Below are 26993 nucleotides of genomic sequence, written 5' to 3'. Positions count from 1 at the left end.
GCAACTCCTGTTTAACGCACGTGACCCTATTGTAATTATTGATCTATGAATTCTAGCTATAGTATCTTATGAAGGATATACCTTACTCCTATTCTATTTTATTATTATTTATTATTAATTGCTTCTTCTTGTAAAACGGATTAATCATTTTCGCTCATAAGCATAAATGTAAATATAATAATACAAACGTGTAAATATAAAACGTGGACAAATTTATGCGACAACGGGTTAAGCATTCGCATCTACATATATAAATTGTACGATAATAAATCGTTACAAAGACTGGAAAGTTAAAATTACAAGATATTTACTCAGATAAATAAAATATCAATACGATGAAAGCAAATTGCTAAAATGAGTATCTTATTAATGAATCCTTATCAATGGACAATATTGTAATACATATAATGGTATGATATTACTCAAAATTATAGTTACGATAAATGAAAGGAAATACGAAGAAGAATCTATGAGAAACGGGTCGTTTTTCGAACAGAACAAGACGGGTTTCGGGAACGAAACGAGGCGAGGAAGGTACAAGAGAAAATCACACGGAGAATTACAAAATCTCTGAAGCTGATGAAGACGCCTGTTATATGGTTGTATCAAAATTACAATGAGAGACGTCTGGAATTAATAAGCATTTCTTTGTCCTTGGGTAGGGAAGCGTCGACCGAAGGAATACGTAGACGCTTATGAATTTAAAGCTACATGCAATTGGAGTTTCGTGTCGTAAGAAATGGCGGGATATATACGATACAGACCGAGCAGTTGAGAGGCGTGTTATTCCGTGGGATGGTTCTTTAGTTTAAAACCGTTCCAGCCGTTAAGAGTTTTCCTTTTTACGAAGAAAAGTTTCATCGACGGATACCGAAATACCGGTCCGGTTATGAATTCAGAGGGAAAGATAACTTAAAGAGCGACCATTTCTCCACGGGAGAGACGAAAGAGCAAGGGGATAAAATATTTAGGGATGTACGGCGTCTTAGGCGTAAGATACGAGATTTAAAGTTTTAGGTGCCACTTTCAGAAAAGGTTGCCCGCCGGCACCCTCTATCTCCGGATTCCTGTTCCGCGATAGGAGGACTACTTCTGGAGTTAGTGACGTTCGTCCACGATCCCCTTTTCTGTATCTATCTGTGTGTACAAGCTGCTCCGTAACGCGCCACTACTATGATAAGACGATCGACCAACTTCTGAAACGTTAGGGACCAAGACTATGAGCACGTTTTCTGCTATGATCATTACTTAATTTGTTAATTCGATCTGATACCGCAGTTAAGTGAGTCGTAGAAGCCTGTACTTGCGGAGGGAATCTGTACAAAACTGTGTACCAGGACCCTCTTACACAATGGAACTAATATTGTTAGTGGAATTGTGCAAGTTATAAATTACGAGTTATTAGCATCGAATTATTTTGCATAATAGTAACAAGTTTGATAATAAAACAAATGAAACTTTACGAATAAGTTTTACTAGTTACGAGTCGCTTGATTATAATTTTACGCAAAATTGTGAATCTTGAAACAAATTAAATGGCGTCGAAAGGGACGTGACTCGGTATCGCTGGTCCTTCTACAGGTATGAGGGTTAATTAATTACGTGTTTCTAAATGGAAAGATTTTTAATGCGTTGGTCGGTCGGATCTCGATATTTTATGTAGAAAATTGTCGAATCAATTCTTTTCGTTACACAATTTGTTTCATAATGTAAGAAGTTGCAAACGTAGGAGCGTACTTGTACGATTTTCTGTGCACTTTCTCTCCCCTTTCAAAGTTCCAAAGCTCACAGAGACCTTTCAAGTTTCATAAAGCTTCCTTGTATCAATTCAATAAAATTGTTTCTTTTCAAGAAATTTTGGATCATTAAAAATTCCTTGTTCGAAAGAAGTTGTTGTTAACAAAAAGAAACCACGTGATTGCGTTTTTCGTTTAGCAAATTTGTATATGCCACTCAGGTTTATTTAGTTACAAACAATCTTGCGCCCAACTCCTTAACATAGTGTTATTATGACACTTCTTTTCGCTTTGCAATTCACATGTTGCAGGCCAATTTTCTCGAGTTGCCCTGTCTCAAGGTTTACTCTTGACTGACCTTCTTCTTAAATGGATATTACCGAGCCCAGTTCCTCTCGGAAGCGTGCACATGTTCCAAAATTAAGAATCTAGCGCCGCAAAACAGCAACGTTTAAAGTGATATTTTCCCGGCATCCGTATCACAATCGAGCGAATAAAATCCAATAGAACTCTGTGTCAAATCATATACACATATCCATAATATAATTCCAATTTATACGGTTATAATCTGATCGACCAGATATACCAATAATTTAATTATAAGTGCCTCGCCAAAAGTGAATATTTCGCTATTAATTATCATTAATAGGAATTTCTTCGTAGTTCTATCGGCATTAGATGCTCCAATTAATCCCACAATTCGACGTTTTGTGGGAGTGGAAATTTTCATTACTGCTCGCGAATGACTGAGTTTTAACGTCAAACGTGCGTAGGAGTACAGGATATTTTGAAGTTAGGGTGTGAAAAGAAGAGGGTAGAACGTGACCAACCGTACACTCCACGCTCGTCGACGTTTATATATTATTTTTCGTTAAGAATGATTATATATTTTAAGAGATTTATGGACAAAGGGCCCATAAAACAAAATAGTGAGTTGGGTAAATTGTGTTAGAAGTTTTAGTGACAGTTTTAGTACCAACTAATCGTTTTACTTTGTTAGAGGAAATAAAATAATGTGTAAAAAAACAATTATGTCAGAAAATTATGCAAAGTGTGCAAACAATTGATCCGCGTCATAGAAATTAAGGATTTTCCCTTATGTAACAAAAACTTCTGCAGTATGCATATTTACTATTAAAACGTTCCAAACATTCTCACACTTATCGTTAAATACTGAATCAGAACGGCGACTTTCATGAAAACGTTTACGTCTCGGACATTACGAAACGTTAGAGGGAAACCACCCTTAGATGGCAACATGGCTGCGCCGGCTCGACCAGAATGACATAATGCCGAATCATTACACACCCCTGCAAGATAGCGTGCAACTTGAAACCAAGGGAAGAATAAAACTGTAGAACGATAACCGTCGAGTGCTAAAGAAAGAGAGAAATAGAAAGAGAGGGAGAGTGTTGCGCGCAAGCGGTGACTCAGACACTTTGAGGCAAGAAGAACGTTGAGAAATGGAACGAGTCGCGAAACTACCAGCCACACAAGAACACACACCTTATAGAATTCCATGAGCTGCCTCGTAAACGCGATACTTTCGAGCTGCCAGTGGGAAATATTGGTCCGCGAGTCGTGGGCGAAACGCGTCGCACGCTGTGAGATATTGTGTTCGTTAACGAACAAGAGACAATGAACACCGCGATTTACGAGATTAAACGAAAACGTTTTCGGAAGCGTACCGTTTGAAATTGCTTCGAGGATAAACGTTGTCGCGAAGATCGTCATAAACGAACATGTTTTACAGCTTCCGAAGATGTTTATCACGTGGGAGATTTTCACGTCGCGCGAACGATAACATTTGAGATTCTCGATTCGATAACCGATACGATGAAAATGGAAGAGATTCGATGCGGTATTGTTTGGATAAATTTGATAGAAGTTGCGCTATCGATGGAAAGTTTGGATAAAGTTGTCCAAGAGCTTTCACATTTCTTTCTTGTGATATAAATTATATATACATGGTGGTAAACAAAAGACATGTTAACTTTCTATAGGTAAATACATTTTTTTACATTTCGGAAGCAAATTTCTTTATGCTCGAATTTTATTTTATTTCCTGTTCTAGGTCTTTTAACAGATTTTTGGAATGTTTACGAATGTTTGTTTGTATGGTATCTTTGAGGATATCTCTCCGAAAGACGACACAATATTCTTATGGAGGAAACTAATCTTGCAGTAAATTCTGCTTTACTAAAGTTATTTAATACGCTGATTAACGCTCACAACTAAATTAAAGTTGGAGCCTGAGTGCTTCTTAGTTAGCCTGATTGCTAATCTAAACTATATCCTAAACTGGATGCTAGCTCGTCTCGTCTTCGTGGTTTCTAATTTTATCTCAACTTTTGAACTGGTCGATTAATATCTGACATTGCTTTTCGTCTATTAAACAATTTCTAAGAATATCCAAGTGCGATCACCTTTTCTTTATGCATTCTAGCGTCACTGGAGTATTTTTTCTTGAAGAATGTGGATTCGTTATTTATTTTATTAGTTCCTGCATAACACATACTCACTGATTCAGATAACGCGACTACATTCGTCCTATTTTTCTGTTTTTGATATATTTATCCTGCTATATCTATGTTACACGACATTTTCTCATATTTTCGTTATTTAAAGATTAACTGAAGTGAATCGCAGATGAGAAAAGTAAATTTTAAAAGACTTTGAACTGTAAAGGACTCTCTGTCGTGATATGTGCAAATTCTTTCAATATATTCTATCGATCAGCTAATAATCCCAAATTTAAGAATAGTCTTCTTACATATTCGTCTGTACATCACTGCGTTCACAATAGGATAGACTTGACCAAATAAATTCATAAACTGAATAACATTATCACACGGTGTTAGAAATATCAGGAAATAAATCAAGTTATCGTACAATTACACGACTTTCACAATCTTGGAGAAGCTGATTCGAAATTATAAGAAATTAAAAAACTTCAAAGATAGAATTAATCGTTCGTGAGATGAAGATTGTATGATTTCCATAATGAAAAATGTAGTCATTTATTTTTCCTTTCTTAATATTTAAGAGTCTTACGATAAAAGTAATTCTTCATGTCGGGAAGTCGACCAAGTTTCCCCCAGGTACATAATATATGAATCACACGAAAGCCAAACTTCTCGATCGAACTTCATCGAGGTTAATTCTATTTCTAAGGAATACTAATCATTATAACCCGGTATTAAAACTATCACGGTTATAAAACATTTATAAAAAGCGAAATTCATCGCTCTGTCTCCTGACCTCTCCAGTATATAACGATTCGATAACAAATTCGATAATAAATCAAATAAAATTTTGCAACCAAATTTTACAAATTCCGATTTTTAAATTCATCAAATTATAATAGAGAAATCTACTATATACAACCTCTAACTTATTTCGCCAATATTATTAACTGGTAAATCATCCTGCGAGAAAATCCCAATATAGCTTCACGTATCGATTCTTTACTCTTACTGAAAAAAGTATTGTAAAAATATCAAGATACGCAGACTGACTTATCGCCACGTAATCTAATACCAGTAATACTCCGATCGGATAATTATTCAGTTTCATATGGCTAAGAATCCCCTACCCGCATAACGTTATCCGTACAATCCTCCCATGGACAATTGAATGAACGTCGTTTCCTTCTCCTGGTTGCAGTTACGACATGGAAGGCAACTAATAATGTCCGATGTCAAAGGTAAAGTCGAGTTCACATGATAGAAGCAGCTTTCGCCGTTGGAGACAATCGGTAAAATCCGATCCGACGTACTGTCGTCGGTAGTCGTCGGTTAACAGAAAGCCAACAAAAGGGTGAATCCCCCTTCGGGCTGTTTCCAGTGTGCAGTCGTGTGTAAAAATAAAATACCGCTGCCGTACGTCCGACGTAGGGGAAAAGAAAAACGAAACACAGTAGCTACTGCCTAGACTTGCGTTCGCTTTATACACGTGCAATTTAAAAAGAATATAATCGGATCCCATTAGGAAGGCCGATAATCGGGTTAGATGCGCGAGAATCGTACGGAGCAACGTGATATTAAACAAGTTTCGCACCGTTTTATCGTAGCTCGAGTTCGATCGCAGTTTTATGAGTCGCCGACGAAACGGAGCCGCTCGAAAGAGCACGAGGATGGCGGGTCTGGTAAGGATGTAAATGGATAAAAACCATGTGTCACGGAATATAGTATTCGAAATAATCGCGCGTCCAACGAGAAACATAGATCTCTGTTCATCCCTCGCGCACCCTCTTTCGCCTCCTGCACCGTCGTCGATGCAAAACGTAACGAAATGGAGGCGAAACACGCGAAAGAGAGGAGGTAACTCGCTCGACGTCTTACGACTTATCGCACGGCTTTCTGAGATCGTACAAAATGCACTCGACCCAATTCAGGAACGACGAAGGAAGAGAGAGAATGGGAAAGGGAGGGGGGAGAAAGAAGGACGAGGATAAGAGGTGGTTGGAAAGAAGAAAGGTGGGACGAAAGCAGCTTCCTATGGACAGGAAAGGGAAAAGCAGTTTGCCAGGGAGCATCGAAGCTGGCCGAAAAGACGTTAGGGAAGCCCGTCACGTTCTGCCCAGCGTGAAAAGCATCCCTGTAAAGGAAAGGAAAACGAGGGAAAGCGGACCCTCGTTAGCCGTTCTGTTATTATTTCGATTCTGGGTCGATCGTTCGATCACGACGAAAGGAACCACCGTTAAGAGCAGATCGGTATACGACGTGTCGTTAACCATTTGTTCATTGGACAACGAAGCTCTTCGCTTCCAAGTAAACGGTACGGGCTGTGAATGATTTAGAGAAAAATTCTATATTAATTACTCTACGAAACGAGTCGTACGAAATTCTTTCTCCGCTTCCTACTGTGTCTCTGGTTTCAGTTTCTGTCTTTTGCCTCTGCTCTTTGTATATTCCGGCAATGAAAATGTATTAATACGTTGGAGACGTGCCGAGCTATTGTCGACAATTCGAAACTCACGTATCTGGCGAATCAGTATTATGTATTACCGTCTGATGCGGATTAAAATTTAGTAGGAAACTGGAACTAACTAATCCTATAATGAACGAAATATGATCTACTTGTCGGAGGGTTTCTTCCAGAAGAGACTGTTTAGTAACGCTAATTATCCTTCGCTCGATCAACATATAAGTTTGACTTAAAACGTCGTAGTTAAAGGAATTCCGGAAGTGGGTTCGCATTACACGTTGCCACGGGCGAATAAACGAAAAGCTGATAAGGTTAAAATATGTATTATAAATTCAGAGAGTGTCGACGTAAGCCATAATAAAAACGGGAAGTTGTATGAAATATTCTTTAGAAAATTTCACGCTACATCTGACACCTGTCTGTTACCGTGAAAGCTTTTAATTCGGTGGCTGCGAAAAATCTCCGGTGATGCTTCATAATCACTAAATACGTCGATGAATGCAAAATCTCTTTTCACGTGGAAATTTTCAAAAAATCTCATAAAATCCAATTTCGTTTCACTTCGTACCTAAATACCTGCTGCATTTTCAAACGCTACATAATTTGACACGACACAATAGCTCACGGAGGTATTTGGACACTTATAGCAGCTTTTTCCTCAATATATATTGTATATCATATTATATAGAAGCTTTCTATATGACATACGACATGATACGAATATCATCATCACACTAGCAAAGTTTCAAATAAATCCAAAACATAATACATTCACAAAAACCTTCTACGATCAGTGTTCGAATACTTTTATGAATCACTTTAAATCTTTGTCCGAATCTTGTTCCAACTACGAGCCGCCAGATAAGATGTGACGTTTACAAGGCAAAATTTATTTATGAACGAACGTAGCTTTTGGTTAGCAGAATTTTTGCGTGGTTTTAATCGAGACAGCTAGCATGATTTATTAAACAGACGCACAATGCAGGAGGAAGCTGACAATATGATTATAAGCTTTGCACGCGCGACGTTGAACGCGTTTTAGCCGGGTATAAATCAGTTCACGTTGTCGACGCGTGTAACACGCACGGTAGGAACGAGAGAATATCACCACGTGCCAATGGGGCGGCTGTATCCGGTGAACTCTCTGATGCCACGAAGTAATCAGGTTTATCTCGTGGTTGCACACAGAGACAGGCACTAGTTGGTGACCACTAGCACGTTGTGTCGTTTAGAAACGACAGTACGTTGCCAAGTGCGGTGGCAGTGCCACAGGCGGCTGCTGGCCGCTGATATCCAAGTTTAAACTAAAATTGACCGCTATTCTATTTTCTTCACCAACTAATAGAGAACTAATATTTTCTCGAACAATTATAAAATATGGAGGAATAGATGAATGATTTATTTCGCAGATCATGAAATATTCCAATTTCCGATTTTTAACGTTAATTCAAAGTATCAGAAACGATCGATGAATTAAATTGCATTATTAATGAATGAGTTGTGCACAATCATGAAAATAATATTCGTTTAATACAAAAATTGGTAATTGTCTGATTAAGATTATCTCAATTTGAACTGTCTGAAAACTATATGTTGGTACCATTTTTATGAAAAGGGATAAATGTAAGTATACAGTAGTTCATGAAAATATTCAAGCATTTACTACGGAGAGTTCATATGAACATACGTTCTACGCAACTTCTTGAAATTTGAAACTAATTCGATAATGCATATATGTATAAGGACTATAGTACAATCCAGTACAGGATTTAGGCAGTGAGTAATTGGCTCTATTCGTATATTTTGACGATCCTTCCGCACTGTATAAATATTTATGGTAAATATCTCGTAATTTCTATATTGTATGTTTTGAGATTCGTGTTAAATTTTACCAATAAAGTCACAATATAATGGTGATAGTCGTATCTCATTAAAATGCTAATGGAATTTCAGAATGTTTTATATGATATATTCATAAAAAAAAGTTTCTATGAATGTTTAAATACTTTCATGACCCACCCTACATAAAATTCATATGCATAGTATTTACTAAATATATTACTTTTAATGAATCTCAAAGCCTTTATGAATATATATATGTACACAATAATATATTTTAACATCTCGAATCCTACAGATCTTTCTATGAAAATTCATCTTTACGCACAATTTTGTTAAATTAAAAGTTTCGTCACTTTCTCTCATACGCGTATAATTTAACGCGAAAATGTTTCACAGCCCCCAGTTATAAAGAGTTAAGCGATTCGTTAATTAGATGAATTAAATTAATTAATATCGAAACAATATGTAAAACGGTAAACGGTATGAACCGTCATATGCATTCGTTAAATGTAAGAAGTCTGTTTGACGATTATTTATTACGCTTAAGTTTGTCGTGTCAATAACTGTTCTTGATATTTTCAATGTATTGTTTCAAACGTAGGCTGATTAAACGGACGTTGAAATAAAGAACGTTCACGGTACGCTTGTACCCTAGCTAATATTTAGAAATTGTATGAATAATGAACCACCATGGAATACGTATTAGTATCCTATTTCGAAGCTACCCGATATTCCCCGTTAAACTAACGTTGTACCCGATCAGGCAAGAAGATAGACTCGATTAGCGAGATGGACTCGGTCTGATCGAGGTAACATGCATGCTGAATCATTAATTTTTACGTCAATTTTTTATACGTTCACGGTTTAGTTAATTTCCAACCAATTTAGCAAGTGTTAAAAGGCATATATATAGCCGGAGAAGTTTAAAAATTGACAATTTTTAAAAACGATAAATCTAAATTTTTATATTAATCTTCTTATTGAGTGAAATTTTTCGTGATATATTGTTGAAAAACAAAAGAATATCGAAAGTATTTAACCATGCTAATCTCCTTGCTTCATCTTTATGTTTTAATAATATCTATTGAAATATAATATCGATTTCGGATCGTATAAACTCAAACGGAACAGTAGGATTAAAAAGCTATTTCTGTATTGGTTTAGAGATGAAAGAAGAAAGAGAGAGTTTTTTTATATCAAATTCAATTTAATTTATAATAATTTGTAATCGTTACTTAAAATACAAAATTGAAAGCGAGTTTACATTCGAAATGTTTTAAAGTACAATAAATCCGGTCTATCTTTAAATCCTGTATCCTTTATATCTTTAAATCCTGTATTATACTATATAAAAAAAAAAACAATGAAACTTCTCATAATTCAGTTATTTGGATTTACAAGTAATATTTCTGTATTTACTCATCGCTATATAACTGTTACTAAATATATATTTTCTCCATCGAAACTGTAGATATTTCTAAAAGTAACAATATTGTTGAAGAAATATTGAAGTCAGCTTACATAAGCAAAACACAATCGTAAAAATTAATAGGTTAAAGACGTATTAAACCCATAAATAACTCATCCGTGAGGAAAGCTTGACTTTTTATTTCATTGTTATATACAATCTAGTGGAGGACTTTGGTAAATCGTAATAAATGCATTAAGTTAACTTTTATATAATATAAGGATTTCATACCAATTAAAGTCTAGAAAGATTACACGTCTGTGTAGTAGGAAAAATACAGATGTCCCTATTAACCTCTGTTTGCAGATAATATCACGTAAACTGTAGATATTACAATTAGATAACAGATGCGTTACCCTGAATCTACTTGGAATTCTCGAAAATTAACCTGCTATTGATTATCAGTTGAGGAACCCTTAATCAAGCTCAAGTACACGTTCGATTCAGATGTCCAAGAATCTCAGTTTATGGTGTTCTCCTCTAACAGATTAACATCTAAACTCATCGAACAGTTTAACTATAACGGGATAGAACACACGATTTTATAAAAAGTGTGATTGATCGGTCGTTGTACTAACTCGCGAGAGAGTAAAATGGATATAGTACAAGTAGAAGCAGACGGGTTACGTCAGACACGAAGCGCGAGAAATTAGTAGTAAAGGATGCATAGTACAGGCAATGCTCGTTTCACATGACAAGTATGTTTAAACGTAGCATCTATAAATCTCCATTATACTGTATATTATAACCGAGAAACAGCGAGTCGATATTCCTTTCATATCGTTAATGCGAAAATCACGGGCTTATATACGACCGCGTTTATTCACCCAGGATTTTGCTCTTTCACCCTCTTTCATCCACCTCCCCCCTCGCCTTCTTTTCTTTTCCTCCGTTGGAAGCCAGTTACTCCTTATTTCTTTTACGGGAAGGAAAAACACCGTTATTCATTAGTTCTTTTCCTCTTTCCCGTTTTAATAATATTCCACGTTTCCTTTGTCCATCTATCAATTTCCACGCTTATCTTTGTTTCCCCCTCTCCGTTTCACCGCTATATCTATGATACTGCTACGTTGCTTCCTTTTATGAATCTGTGGAGTATGCGATTTCTTGCGAACGATATACTAACCGAAAGCTTGTATTTCATTTCATCGTCTACTTGTACCTATATATACTCTTATTACTGCTGATATATATCGTTTTCTCTTGGATGACCGAAATATGACAGCAGTTTCCCCCATTCTCTGTTAGTCCCGATTCCTACCGGTTACCGTCACTTTTTCTTCCCCCTCCTTAGAGTTTCTACGGCCTATGAAGCTTCTTGTTTTTCGACGAGGTAAACTTCAATCGCCGATACTCGTTCCGTGCACGAAACGATTTGCGGAGTCAGATAAACGTCCCGCGAACAATGCCCGTCGTAAATCATGTCCTTCCGAATATATTGATGCACTCGATGGCGCTGGATGAGAAAGTGGATGAAAGTGGATCGGCCACGAGCTTTTCAGAAACGGTTCTCTTCACTCTTGATTCACGGTTCGCTTTTCACCTCCCTCTGCTGCTTATCCGGCTCCCTTTTCTGTCCCGGTCTTCCTTTTTCTCTCTCTCTTCGTCTCTCTTTCTCTTCCACCCCTTCCTCTTCCCAGCCAGACTCGATTAATCCTCTATACCAGCCTCAGTTCGTCGCACTCTGATTCTCCTACTTCTCTTCCGTTCCTCTATCACTCGATCGTTTTTGAAAGCACGTCACTCTTTTCGGCCTGCGGAACACGCGACGGCAACAACGACGATGACGACGAGTTTCATCGATGCGTTAATTACTCGTCTATTATGAATGAAACAGCATCACGAATGAAGGGAAACCGTCGATGCAAAATCATATTTCAGAAGGGGGAAGGGTGCAGGCAATGCGACGACGAAAAGGGTGCGATACGAATAGGGTGCGAAGGGAACGAGATATATCGATGGAAAACGATTAATATCCATCGGCTCGGCGGTATATACGGAGGTGCACATGGGGTGAATCTATAGCTCTTGGATATGGCGAGCGCAAATGTGTCTGCAAACACTTGAATCCTGCATAAATAAGCACAATTCGTGACCGATTGTAAATTCGTATCTTAACGGGCCTGGGAATATCCGAACTGGCAAAGGGAGCCTGGTAAATGGAAATTTTGCGAAACTACCTCGAAATCAGGTTTTTCCGCGGGGTTGTATTTGGGAAAAATTATATAATATAATCGTGAAGTTTCTCCAGGGATTTTATATAAATTCCGGAATTTAGATAGGATTTGAGAGATTTAAAAATTTTGATAATTTAACGCGTTCGTTAGCATAATTGGTTAAAGTAAAATATTTACTATGTACCGTGTTTTCTTTTTTCTATATTTTTGTACAATATACTGAAGAGTAATACACCTTTAACTAAAGTACATTCTCGGACAGCCATGCATCTCACGTTCTAACGAAAATCTCAAATACTGCTCGAAACAATTTTGTTTCACGCTATAACTACCAAATGGAAACGATGATTTATAACTTTCTTTACAATTACCAAAGACACGTAACCAAGTTTCGGTAAAATTAACACTTTGTTGTAATCGGAACGTGGTTGTATAATTTATTTTATTCTCATCGTACCATTTTAAAAGTGTGCTCTGTGTCAGAAGTCCTATAGGCATTCACGTGCTGTTGTCCGTTCGGTGGACGTCCATTCTGCAAATGTCTGTATTATGAATGCGTACAAACGTCTACTCTTTCAAGCACACATATGTACGCGGGCATCGTGTACCGAAGATAATGCACGCGTGACGTGTTTGAAACAATGTCCTCGCGCGAAATGGACACGCACGCACCAGTTCTCGATACCACTTTTTCTATTCGCCACGATCCGCGAACTTTTCTTTTCTTTTTATAAAAAGGAAAAAAGAATAGTTGTCTGAAAGTTATCTGCTCAAATAATGCGCGACGTATCGAACCCGATCTTTTAATTTAACAGAGCAGGGGGAAAAAACGAAACATGATAATATGTAATACATTAATAGCTGATGACACAATATTATGTTTTTTCGTAGTCACAGTATGAACAGGTTTCTCATGCATAATAGTTTGCCAATTAATAATAATAGCAATTAGTAGGTCACGAAATACAGATTATGGATTACTAATATCTCGCTATTTTACAACATTTCATCAAATAGGACAATTGGGGAATTTACAACTTGTACAATTTATTTGTATAATTTCCTTTGCTTTATTACCAAATTTGTTGATATTAAATAACGGTATTTATGAATGCTGGCATCCTATAAGTCGTGACATTTTATTAACAATACTAGTTAAATTGTGTACGACAGGGGATTGGTGGACCAATTGTCGGTTGAGTATAAGGAAAAATCAATACCTTGTATTTATTTGTACCTACAAATCGGGTCACTCCATAGCTAAATAAAAATTTCTATAATTATAGAGTTAAAAAATTAGAGCAGACAGACCACATTCAATCATAAATAGAACTAAATAAATAGAACCCAAATAGAAATATCCATCCTCCAGCTTACAAATTGCAACGAATATTTTAAATATTTTGTATATTGTTGCACTTTATACAGAGTTTCCTACAAATACATAATGATCCGCGGTTTAAGTGACAATAAATGACGCAGAGGATACGATATTTGAGAACGAATTCTCCAAATTCTTATCTTAATCGCAGAAAATTACGACCTTTTGTCATGAGATTTCGATCAAGTTATCAGCCACGAATGTTGTAACAGAAATGAAAGTATCTTTTGACGTAACACGTAATTAAATGACACTTGAGCAACCATGAACGACAAGTCGGAAACAAAAACTGAACGTCTAGTTCCGGTGCTCGACATACGGAAATACAGATTTAATTCCGTGCGCGCGCTGAACTCTCGTAACGCCATGGAACAAACTCCAGTAATTAATATTAAACCCGTTGCACGACCAATCGGTGATCGTCGATTACTACCCCGCCCATCAATTAAATACTGCCGGCATTTTAAACGGAATCCGCGTACGATGCTGTCGCTAACCGCCCACACTCGCTCGCCCGCACGCATACACGTCCGTTTGTGTCCTCTCCGCTTGAAACCCCGACCACAGGTAACTTGTGTTTCCGTACCGCGTACACGTTAACCGTTTCCGGTCCCGCCGTTGCATTCTGCAAGTTTATTCTATCGCAAAAATAGTTTTTGGAATATCGATCACGTTCTCTAGCTGATAATCGAACAGGATTACGTATATTAGGATAGAACAAAAAGATCAAAATTGTGCGATTATTTTCAAATATTTGACAAAATCTTGCCTCTACTCTTGGAAGAGTAGTCTGGAGATCAAAGATGCAAAGGCCAGTTGCTGTCAAACGAATCTCTAAGGTGCCGTTAGGTTTCTTTGGAAACAAAAAAAGTAATTTAAGGTAAATGAATGTCATTAAAATTTGTCGTCTATCATATCCTAATTAATTACTTGCGACATTTCAAGTCTTAAAATCGAAGGACCTTTGATATCTAGCTACCATCGATTACCAATATAATATAATGCAATATGATCGAGATGAATAGATGGAAGATGCTGTACATAGTCTAGTTAAAAAATAAAAATATCGATTCTTTTTTTAACTACCTTTGCACTACGCATTACGTTTTATTTTGATTTCATTGACACGAGTTTTGTAATTTTGTCATCGTATTCATCTAGCATGAAATTGGTGTGCAAACGGTATCTAACAATTGTTGACTTCATTTCCAACGTTATGCGTTTAATTATATAAATATTGATATTTAATTTTTCTCCATTACTCCTCTGATCCATATTTTGATAAATATGATCACTGTTCCAATTAATACATAGGTAACCTTGTTGCTTTTCCGACAAACCGTGTATTTCGTGTTTATTCGCGTGTATTGGCGATACAGAAACGATGGCGGGACGATCGAATTTGCCCGGGAAATCACTCAGCGTGAGAAGGTGTTTTCCCCAGAAAAAATCTATCCGGTGTTCAGGCTGAAATATTATTACACGGCTCATGTACACGAAACTCGGGACGTCACGTATAATTGAGTTTCTAATCTCCCGCTATTAATCCTACCCCACCGGAAGGCATGTAGCTGAAATCGGTCGGTTGACGGAAATAAATCACCGACGTTACATCACGATCACCGGCTCCCTATAATTTTACTCTCCACTTATCGTATGTCTCAATATTGAGCCCTGAGCATAAAACACTCGGGGTTCTTCTTCATCTTTTTCCCCCTTCCTTTCTCGTCCACGTTAACTTACGGTGAAATTCCAACAGAGATCACCGGTCGTTAACTTTAAAAGACACGATAAAGACGTGGTTAAAGCCATCATAACGCTACGTGACTTGGAAGTTGCATAGTATTCGTACTTGTTCATTTTTCTTTTATTCGTGTTAGACTATTTTTTAAATTGCGTTTTACTTTGTTCTTGGAAGATTGCTATTAATTACATCTTTTTTCTCCCTTTCTCTCTTAAAGAAATCAAGGTTGAAGGAAATACTCGACGATTAGTAGTTATAACGTGCAAGATTTAGATCCAGAGACTGAGATTTATTATACGAAGAAGTTTGGAAGTTAAACATCGTTGGAGTTCTATACTATTATATGGCGGTTACATTCCACCACAGTAACTTATACAATATTCTATTCATATTTCCGTAATTTTATCTTGTTTCAATATTTCTTCCTTTTACAAAAATCCAAAGTCTGCCTTTAGAAAGGTTAAAAACGTAATGAGTGAATAATTATGGCATACAAGTTATACATTCACGAATTCAAATTTACTAGTTAGAGAAGTTTGGAAGATAAACGCCACTAAAATTATACACTATTATATAGTTTAAAATTCTATTTTACTTTATTCTTTAGTTCTTTATAACCTTCTTTCTTGTATGACGAGACTAAATTCTAACTATAGTGAGACCAAAGGAAATATTCAACGAACAGTTTTAACGTGCAAGATCTAGATGACGAAGTCGGTTTATTACTTGGCTTGGAAGTTAAGCGTCAGTGAACTTACATTCTATTACATATGTAATAGTTACACGCTATAAGAACTTACACAGTATTATATTTAAAAAATTTTATTCTACTCCATTCTTATAGAACTGTGATTAATTATAATTTTCTTGCTCTCATGAATCTAGCTACAGCCATGTTAAACAGAGTAAATACTCTGTGATTAATAGGCACAACGTGCAAGCTTCATACGCGAAACTCAAATTTATTATTTATGAAGGTTTGTAATTTAAATACATAGCACTTACACACTATTATCAGATACAGTAGTTACATGCTATTATATCTATGTTCATTTTATATTTCATTTTCTTTTATTCTTATTCGAATTATAATTAATTACAATCCTTTATCTATCACAAAAAGAAGAATAAATTCTGTCTACAGAGGATATTAATGTTATAACGTGCACTGCTTTCAATGTACAAACTCGGAATCATGATTTAGAATTTAAAAAGTAAATGGACTATTTCTCGATATTAAACTTGGCCAAAGGTACATTGTATATTGTACGTAGTTGGAACATTTTCGAATGTGACAAACGACAATGCCAAAACTCGACGAGCAGCGTTTGAACAGTCGAACGAAAGACGAATCATTGCAAAGCGAAGCAAACGTTTCAAGTGATATTTTACAGAGGAGAAACCCGTACAAGGACGTTTCACGCTGGTTTCGCGTTTTGTGAAAACCATTGCTTGCATGTACCTACACGTTACGCCGTTGACTATTAATCACAGCACGAATCGAGGTGCGGTACGCACAACCGTCATTCAAGCTTTCAGCCGATTTTCACTTGGATGAATATCGCTTTGAACTCGTGCTATTCTGTGTCTCCTGACATTCGCCGATCAGACAAGCACATCAAAAATATTGATACGCCGCAATTTATCCAAATTCGATCGTATACCATTCAGAGACAATACTAATACAACAATAATGATGGTTGCGCCCTTAAGCTTCAAACGTGAATTCTCATCTATTTTCAAACATATCGTTATCAAAAATTTGAAATATCGTTAACAATTTTATACGATGCACATTGTATTTCCAAATATATACAGTATCAGAGAATTATTGATTAATACAACGAAAGGTGGCATAGAATTGTGAAAGGAATATTTTCTGTTTAGAAAACACGAGACTAATTTCGCTGTAACTTTTTTTTTTTTAGTTAGAAAAATTTAAAAAGACAGGTCTCGAGCGCTCGTTAACGAACAACCCGGCAGACGTCGACCCTTTTCCATCAAGCTTCAGTAGAGTTTCGAGTGAGAAACTCCTCGAATTTAAATGTGAGGATGAAGTAGCATAGTCTCTATATCAAGCACAATGCAGTTTGTGACACAGAATTTTACGGAAACACAACGTAACTGGGCAGTGTTTGATGGATCGAAATCGTAAACGCTGTAATAAATACAATTATGTACAAATACTTTTTATGACCACTGTATATTTTGGAATTTATTTCATAGTTTACCGATGTGATCATGATAGTAGTAGCATTATGTCATATGTCGTACAAACTTTTTCTCCGAAAACAGTTTGTCGTGTACACAGAAGTGTTGAATCACTATACATTTATCAAATAGAAAGTATTCCTTTTACTGTCCTTTATGATCATGTACTTATTTGATGTCATCAAACATTTTATATCAAAAAATTCAAAAGAACTTTATAATGAATAAGTCAGTAAGTTGTTTAACCAGCAGTCCTTTTCACTGAACCTTTTCTTGAAATCTCTTTAATTTAATACACGTCGACTACACGTGTTCTATCGAATATCTTTTGTCGAGTCTTTTTTTTTAAAAGAAACGTACACAAGTAACATATCGCACTTTAATAATTTCTGTAATTCCCCGCTAACGCGCCTGTTGTGGCAAACGTGTCGCCAGCAATAAGCACCTCGTTGACGCCAGAACACGTAATGGTACAGTCGCGTTCTCGTATCATCAGAGAACAATGCTTGTTTACTTGTATACGTGGCTAATCTAATAGTTGGTCTTATCACCGCTCGTTTAAATTTGCATTAATCCCTTTCTCGTTTCCATTCTTGCAGACAATATAAATTAAACTTCTTTGTTGTCCTGTTTTTTTTTTTTTTTGTTGCCTCTCATCTACCGTATCTGTGTTTCCCTTTTCAACGAGGAAATCGCCTAACGCACGAAACTACGATTTGCAAACAGTAAACGTTGATTCCTTTGTTGGACGTCGTTCCATTGTTCCGTTAAATCGCCGCTAATCACGGGTGCATTACAAAATTGCGTTGATTAATAATTAACGATGATTTCGCTCCGCACGTAATCGAGTTTCTCCAAATAATATAGATTCGTTTCCGTTCGTCCAGCAATCCATCGTTACGAGCGTAATTAAAAGCGTGGAAACGGTGCGATCAAGCGTTCCCTTTATCATTATAATTTCTCTTAATTCCGTTTTAACGATCTTTTGCTCGTCGATCGATGGCCAATGGATACTCTAGCCGACGTTTGAACACGCTCACGATTATCGGGGTAAACATGTAAAAAGCCAGGGTAAAGCCATATAGTTGGTATATCACTCTTGTCTCTATAATTAATTCAAAAGGACGACTGCCGCGTGGCAATTATTTACTGATTCACGAAAATATTTGACCACTTACCCTAGAAAATGTACATGTCCATATCGTATGTTATATATAAGACATTTAGAAATTTCAATCGCATTATAACGACGTCTCATTATAGTTTCCACTGCCTTGATTATATCGGTTAAATTTGTAACAAGTCTAGCTATATATATGAAGAGTAAATGTCGGAACGTTCGCATTCTATTTTTGTTATTTTATGATCGTTACGAAAGAATTTAGTACGTACAATTCTTATTATAGCATAAAAAGTTATAGAAGATGAAATATAGAATTTTGTACGAGTTACACGTACAATCCTGTTCCCACCTGCTGATACGAAAGACAATACGTGCAACTGTTTATCTGTAATTAGCCTAATGGCCGTGGCCGTGTCGTTTCGAAAGGATGATAGTGATAGTCCTCGAACTAAACCTGCGCTTCTCTGTGCTCGCCGTCTAAGCGATACCAGTGCGGAGATAAGAGCATCGATAGACCGTGTACGATGCACAAACTGCCAGCGATGCTCGAGATTCCTGTCAACGGTGATTCATTTCGTCTAACGTGAGAACATCGATTTCTCTAATGCCTTCCCGACGTATATTTGTTAGAAGCAGCGCGAGCTAAGACTTGGCGTTAATTACTCGAAATAATCGCTTTAGATGGTGGCGTGTTATCAAGCGTTGAAAAAATGTCACAACGTAAGAGAAACTTCGATTTACTTACTCAAGCGTCGAAGAATATGAGGAGAATTCTTGGTTAGAGAGCGGATTATTTGCGTTTAATCTAGGGTGGGATTTTCTTGAATCTCCTCTGTGATTACGTTCTTGTTCTTTGCTGGCCGTTGCAAAAGATAGATTGTAAAAGAAAGAGAAGGATAAAAATTGGAAGTAACGACTGCGGTAATTACGTTCCATTTGTTCGATGTAACTTTGTGAATGTCTGTATAGAGTTTCAAAATGGTTGAGTTGATATCGTGTAAGCAAAAATGAAAAGAAAGAACAAAATTTTCTCATTCAGGGCTTTGTTTCCGAGAGAATCGAGTCTGAAAATTCGTCGTGCACACACACACTCGAATAACTTTCGGTCGAACGGGTTCAGCGTGGCTGTCAATATCTGGATTTTCTCGAAAACGAAACCTCAAAGGAAAAAAATTGTATTCTACGTTCTCGACTTGTTTTTACTTTTAGAATAACCTGCTGTTACAATAATAAGTCTTATTCAGTCAGGAGTTGACCAAGTGAACGTATACTCTTCAAACTCAATTTTATTGAAAACAAGGCCTCAAGCGAAAGAATTTTGTTCCTTTTATTTGTATTTGTTTTTGCATATAGAATTCATCCATCCTGAAACACCATACAGTATAGAAGGCAAATATCTGAAAAAGTAATAAATCTAAAAGTGTGTGAACTGTAAGTTTCAAAGATTTTTATATGAAAATTTATATTTCCCTGTCGTATCGAATATAAATTGAAAAAAAACAAGAGAATAATGTAAAGACGAGAAACGTAAAAATATAGGCGAGTTTCGTTCCTAACGTGATTCACAAGAAACGACCAAACTCTTTGGCCCTTGCTACACAGCATAAACACATTTCATCTATCCTTGAAAAGTCTTAGCCAGTATTCCGTTGCTCAGCGTTCAGACGATAGCCATATTGGTATTCCTTTTCAGAGCGTGCTTCGAACACCTGAGTACAAAGCAGCCACTTTGCAATAGTTCAACCCTGACGCCCGTACATTTCTCCGGCTACCATTGCGCATACTTTGTGTTTTAGCTTGGATTCACACAGTGCCGCGAGTTGCTTGCAACAACCTTACAGGGCAAACAACAAAACCCCAGATCCGCACAGGTACTTTAATAAATGTACTTTTATTCGCTCGGAGCATTTCAAACATATCCTGTAGTATAATTGTATTATTATTATTAGATTGCTGCAGATGAAATTTTTTTTTTTTTTTAACAAAACTTTAAGCCATTACGTTGGTAATCTTCCGAAGTTGATAGGTTTTTGATTTAAAGGTGATAGGTCACCTTTTTACCTGTCATTTTATCTCTCTCAGTAATAAATTATATCATTTTAAAATGTGCAAAGACTAAAACAATTTTAATGGAAATTGATTTTTCTTCGTTAATTTAAAAATCCATGATTATAGAAGCTTTTGATTAAGGCTGACCTAATTAATAAGTTTTAGCACATTGTTTCTTTAAAACATCGTATACTTAGTGAAAATAATTTCTATATCATTCAATATACTTGCCCGACAAAAAATCTTAGCGAGCTTTAGCAAAGCTTAACTAACCTATTAAGAACGATGCAGTAAAGTACTACATGAAAGCTACGTAGAAATCTATTTAAAAACAGAGGAGAGAAAGATGTTAGGAAAATACATTGTACTGACTTTCATAACCGCAGCGTTAAGCACCAAGTACCATAAATTGACTGAGAAAAACGGAATTGCCAATAAAACGTTGGGTTATTAGAAAGTTCCTAGTAGATGAACTAGGATCTCAACTAAATGGTATAACGCAAATAATAAAATGTCTATCTGCATATCTGCAATAACATCGATATTATATTCCTTAGAGATTTCCTTGCAGCTTTCCGTTCACTCAAAAGAGCACTTGTATCGTTGACCTGAAACAGCGCAGAGTTCGCGTGGCCCGTTGCGTGAAATCAATACCGCAGGCGCACGCAAGTGTTTGCCTCTTCCCTTTTTTCTCTTTTTTCCCTACTCTTGCCTTGGATTCTCCGCGATTTTCAACCACTTTGCTTCCAGTTACGCCTTTCGTATAACCCACGAATACCATTAAATTAAATACACGGGAGTTCGGTGGTGGCACGGTCATTATTGCCGGTTCGATTGATCGCCGAGAATCACAATAAATGGAAAGAGGATAAAGGGGCTATTGTGCCCTTCCTTTCGACTCCACGTCAAATGACTACAATTCGGCGGATCAATTTGCGTAATTGAATTTACCTTACGCTTTTCAAAACGATTCCAAATGCCGATGTAGTTATTATTGTGCACTTTAAGTATGCTGGATCGATTTTACTCTTCAGAATTCGCGTTTGATGTTTCTTTGATAATATAATAACTCGCGCCCGACTTTCACGTAGACTCGTACAATAAGTAATACCGATATAATCTTCTATTTATAACTGATATAATTTCTAATGTTCGTGTATATTGTTGTAGCAACACGAAACGAGTAACCGTGTCGAAAATTGCTGACGGTTGATGACAGCTTGTTTGATAATGTAGAATAAATTTTTATTAATTATTTCGTTTCCCGATTAGAATTTTCAACACTTGCCTACACTTTGTATGATAGTTTCTCGATCGTGACTATTTTATTGATTTTCACACAAAGACCAGACTACCTCGATGAGGCTATGTAATCTCTAATTAGTAGATTGCGGATGTTCTCGCATTTATGGGAAATTAAATTTTTACAACTACATTTCCTCCAAAATGAGATAAATGTGAAATTTACGAGCGACGTACTTTAATAATTAAAACAATGTGTTTTAATATATAAGATTTCTCTATCAGATTACTATCGTTTGACTTTATCCATGGTTCTCCGAAATTAAAGATTTTATCGGTTGCGCCACTTTTCCTCCGTGAATTCCTCGTACAAAATTCCTTATAAATTGTCCCTGTTGCTTTATTAAACCAACAAATAACGTACGATATCGTTAATTTAAAGCAACGAGAGAACTTCGATTATTTCTTCGAATTAAATGGAATTTCACTATATCCAGAGTATTCGCCACAGAAACCACCGGAACTATTTTCTCAACCATCCTATCGCACGTTTACAATTTACGAAGAAGACAAGGAACAGTATAACAACCTGAATATACCGTATGCAAGCGAGTTTAACTAATTCATTAGGTTTCACCGTGGAAGGATTCGAAATCCGGGGCCATCGGCAATTGCGGACGAAACTTGCCCTGGGATTTTCACGGAGAAACATCGGTCACGGTGTCTGTAAACAGACCAGAACACACAGAACCGGGAGGAAGCGGGATAGATAGACAGATATAGAAGGCGACAGAGAACAAGGGAAACTTGCAGTGGACTAGCTGCGAAAATACTCGGATTTATCCAACAGCCAGAGCATATCAAACTGTAAAGCAAACTCCTTTGTGTCTTCGTATAATCGCGAAACTTTCGTTTCAATGGACCCGCTGAAAAACGCAGCCGAACGATCTATATCTGCGTGGCAGATATCGTCCCTTTTTTTTCGCCTGAGTTTTTACAATCCGATATATGTTACGCTCAAAATCGACCTGCCTTTCTCTTTTATTTTCGCTTTTTCTCCCTATATGTCGGTGGTCTGAATCTACATCGTGGTCGCAAACAGGTCATAGAAGCAAAGTCAGAGAGGTTCTACGACTCGAAACAAGACGAAAATCATGGATAACAGAGTTACGTTGGAAGCTTCGTTTTCGAGGAAATCAAGTTTCGAAGGCTGTCAAGTATACGTGTGTATAATTCGCGTCAAGACAGAAAGTAAACAATTGAGAGAAATTTATTCTGCGTGCGAAAATAAGTGGAGAATGTAGAACGAAATTTGTTCGTTTAAAGCCTGGTTTTAGGGAAATAAAATTTGCACGTGTTTAGTCAAGAATTAGCCCGGTACGCGCGTACTCGGCAAATTTTCAAATTCAATTTTCTCGAAAGCGAGACTTCAAGCGACACAAATTTTGTTCCGCATTTTCGACGTTGTGTGTTTCCGTCGCTAGAATAACCGCCAGTTATCCATTCCTGTTCAGCTGAGAATTAGTCAAATACATATACGTTAACTCACGAAAGTATTTGTACATTCACCATATAAAACTTTTACATTATACAACATTTTCAACTTTCATTGACACTGAAACTTAAAATGTATACGCAGGTTAAACGATTATTACATTGAACGTATGTTTAGAAAAAAAGTGTATTACACAACATGAATAGCTAGAGATATTCCCATAGAATGTTGAGATATATTAATATAACGAACGATTAAACCTCAAGCTTAAATATTTTGATGACTTCCACGAAATGTATACTTGAACCGAATATCTTGTAACCTCAGGGTTGTTTCAAACTTTGCCAACGTAATCAATAATCGCGATAGTCGGATCTCATTACGGTGCTAATGAAATTTCGAACTGTTTCGTACAACATACATGACATATTCGTAAAGGTCTGACCACAAGTGTACAAATACTTTCTTAAGTCACTGCGTTTCGTTATTTATCCATCACGGATTTTTATCCACTTAAGAAAGTACGAATTTGGAAAAAATGCATATTAAAATATAAAAAAATATATAAAATATGCAAAGTAATTATATCCTCGAAAATATGAATTATTATGAAAATATTAAATATGAAAATATTAATTCTCGTATTCGAATATAGATCGCTTTATATGTATTCGTAATCGAATTTTGTCAAATTTCAATATCCTTCTAACTAAAATAACTCTGCTATGAATTTAGAAGCACGATGTACACGCAGACCGAAAGTATCGTAGAACGAACGGTGACCCCGGAACCTAGCTTCCTCGATGTCATAATTCACCTGCACTTTTACCGGCTGGACGATACCAGTCGAAAAAGTTGCACACCTGCGCTTGGCACCGCGACAATACATCCTCGATGCACACAGGTTCTCTTGTGTTCGCGAGCGTTGGTGACACTGTTGGCGGGCTGGTCGCGTGTGACTTCAGGGACGTGTGTGTTTGGCGTGCCACAAAGGAAATATTGTCTACGTGGCAAACGCAGGTGTGTCCGAGCCTTCGCCGCCAGGCAATACACCTCGACGTTGCGCCGCGATCGCGATGTTTGATCGATCCTGACCATTGAAAACGAAAGAGTCGCGTGACATCGAGCGTCTGGCGTGACGTTGCGGCCGACCGACGAACCGCCCGATATTAACGCGACTGTTGAGCCTCCATGCTCCGGATGTTTAATCGGGAAACCGGCTACGATCGTCAGATGATCCGACTAAAATAACCAAGGAACAAATAGTTCGATTTCTGAAAGATGGTCATTTAGGATGAGAAAATAAGGATGTTCAGTCGATAGTGGAAGGCATTGTAAAAATAGCGTTATATTTTTCCTGTATGTTTATTTTCGTCGTTGCATTTTAATTATCGTTAGACTGCGGGTGTTTATGCAAATTTATATTTTCATAGAGATAATTAGAGAAATAGAAGATACACGAAGATGTGTGTCATCGAAATAGAACAATGGAATGGTGTTAATAAAGAGAATAAAGCAATAAGTATCAGAACAAATGCTATAATCTGCATATTTTACATGTATATTTTTACGTGTCGTGTAATATATTCGCCGTGTTTTTGCATATTTGAATTTATTTAAATGCATAAACATCCGCAATGTAATTATAATTACAATCGACCGAATATATCAATTGTATATTCAGCTGTAGACCGTAGGTAAATAGCTATTACATTATAGATTTAGCATCGAAACTAACAAAACCAGTCAGAATGACTAGTAGCAAATTTGTTGTTTCTATAATTAAGTATTGAAAATATGCAAACGTTATTGGTAATATTAATGTTTTCTCTTTTTGAGGCAAAAATATCATTTCATATATTTATTTATTTTCAATGTATTTCAACAATTCTAATTAAATATATATAATACATTTACACACACGCTATGGAGATCGATAGCTCTAGCGTTAACGTGAAATAAACGCGTAACAAGAATCTGACGTGGTCTTCCAAGGAACTGCCGCTATTATCGCAGACTATCAAACCGTCGACGTCCCGGATGTTTAACCGGGAAACCGGTGACAACCATCAGACGATCTAACGGGTAACAGGAATAACTAGGAAACAATTCAAACGTACAGACTATGTTCTGGAAGACGATCGCTTGAGCTAGGAAAGTAAGAATACAGTGGATTCCATTGTGGGTTGATCGGTAAAAGCTGGAAGCCAGTTGGACCTGGCGCATTCGCCAATTGGAAGTTGAAGCGTAGGAGAATCGAGTAATTCGAGGACTTCAAGTTCAGTGTCAATATTCTGTAGAAGTTAAAAGTCGGAAAGGTTAATTCTGAGTCTGGAGATGGATGTTCGTATGCTTGCCTCCGTAGAAAAGCTAAGTGCTGGGAAAAATACAGATTGGAAGTACATAACCCGGGAAAGTTTTAGTTGATCGAGTGAATTTTTGATACGTTTCACGCAAACTCCAAGCAGAAAAGTATTTTCCCATCCTTTGATCGCTCATTGAAAACGGCTAGATGAATTCTACATTTTATCGTCTTTTATACAATTTATGGGAACTTAAAATATAAGTAGTTTTAGCATTAATTTGAAAAAGTATTTTACCATTTTGTAATTGTTCGCTGAAAAGGAGCACAAAAATAGTACATGTTTTTTGTAAATCTTTTCTGCAACGCATGCAAATTCAAAGTAGAGAACTTCATCGGCTTTAGAAAGAATTTTTATCATTTTTTAATCTTTTACCGAAGAAACTTCATTTTTTCAGTTTCGAACTCGAAATAGAGAACATTATTAACTTCAAAAAGTATTTTGCCATCTTCTAATCTCTCGATGAAAATGGATAGAGTAATTTACTTTGAATACTTTTTTATACAATCCACGCGATCTTGCAATAGAAAACATTATTAATTTCAGAAAGTATTCTAACATCTTGCAATCGATTACCAAAGGCGATTAGAAGAACTCTACTTCTTTTGTTTTTAATTTCAATCAAATTTGTATTTTCTTGCACATCTGTGATTAAATTATAAAACGTGGGAGTAAAAAATATATTGATAGAAACAGATAGCATTGTTGACTTGATGCGAGGCGAGTGATAAAATATGACGACTGTACGGATAAAGGTACTTCTTCTCGTGCACTTAACAAGCTTCTTCGATTCCAAAGAGAGAATTTGTCTGACGTTACTCCTGGCAACCGGAGCGCTATTCAATAACGCACAAATTCGATATCGTTAGGCGTTTAGTTGATAAACGGGAAAATTTATACGCTAGAGAGCAGGCAACGTTACGTGGAAATAGGGAAATGGTATAGTTTCCGGTTTTGAATGCACTCAACTGGAAAAACGGTATCGCGCGTTACGCGTTGCATTTTTCAACTTGTCAAATAATTCTGCTTTAGCTTTTTTTAATGCGTGTCACTGCGAAACCGAAGCCCTCCATATTTCAACGTTATCAAATACTAGCGCGTGTTGCACCTTTCGAATCCTCGAGTAATCCAATTTTGAGGTTTTTCGCGTATACTAACTGTTATTGAACTGACATTTCGCTTACTGATAAACTAATGGCCTCGCGAATAAAAATCTTTCTTCCCTTTCTCTCT

General features: G+C 36.7%; 1 protein-coding gene across 6 annotated transcripts in view; it reads left to right on the top strand.

The window, feature by feature from the left end:
* Positions 1–26993, top strand: part of dpr12 (defective proboscis extension response 12) — a 110950-nt gene that overhangs the window by 29164 nt on the left and 54793 nt on the right. The window contains exon 1 of one of the 6 annotated variants that reach the window (XM_033338504.2): positions 20405–20482. The exons of the other annotated variants lie outside the window; for them this stretch is intronic. The gene's annotated coding sequence lies outside the window, so the exon portion shown is untranslated. Of the gene's footprint in view, positions 1–20404; positions 20483–26993 lie in introns of those variants that run through there. 6 annotated transcript variants of the gene reach the window in all.

Source organism: Bombus vancouverensis, chromosome 7, assembly GCF_051014615.1.
Source record: "Bombus vancouverensis nearcticus chromosome 7, iyBomVanc1_principal, whole genome shotgun sequence".
Lineage (NCBI taxonomy): Eukaryota > Metazoa > Arthropoda > Insecta > Hymenoptera > Apidae > Bombus > Bombus vancouverensis.
The sequence above is the reverse complement of the archived record's forward strand: the minus strand, read 5'-3'. Positions and strand labels throughout refer to the sequence as shown.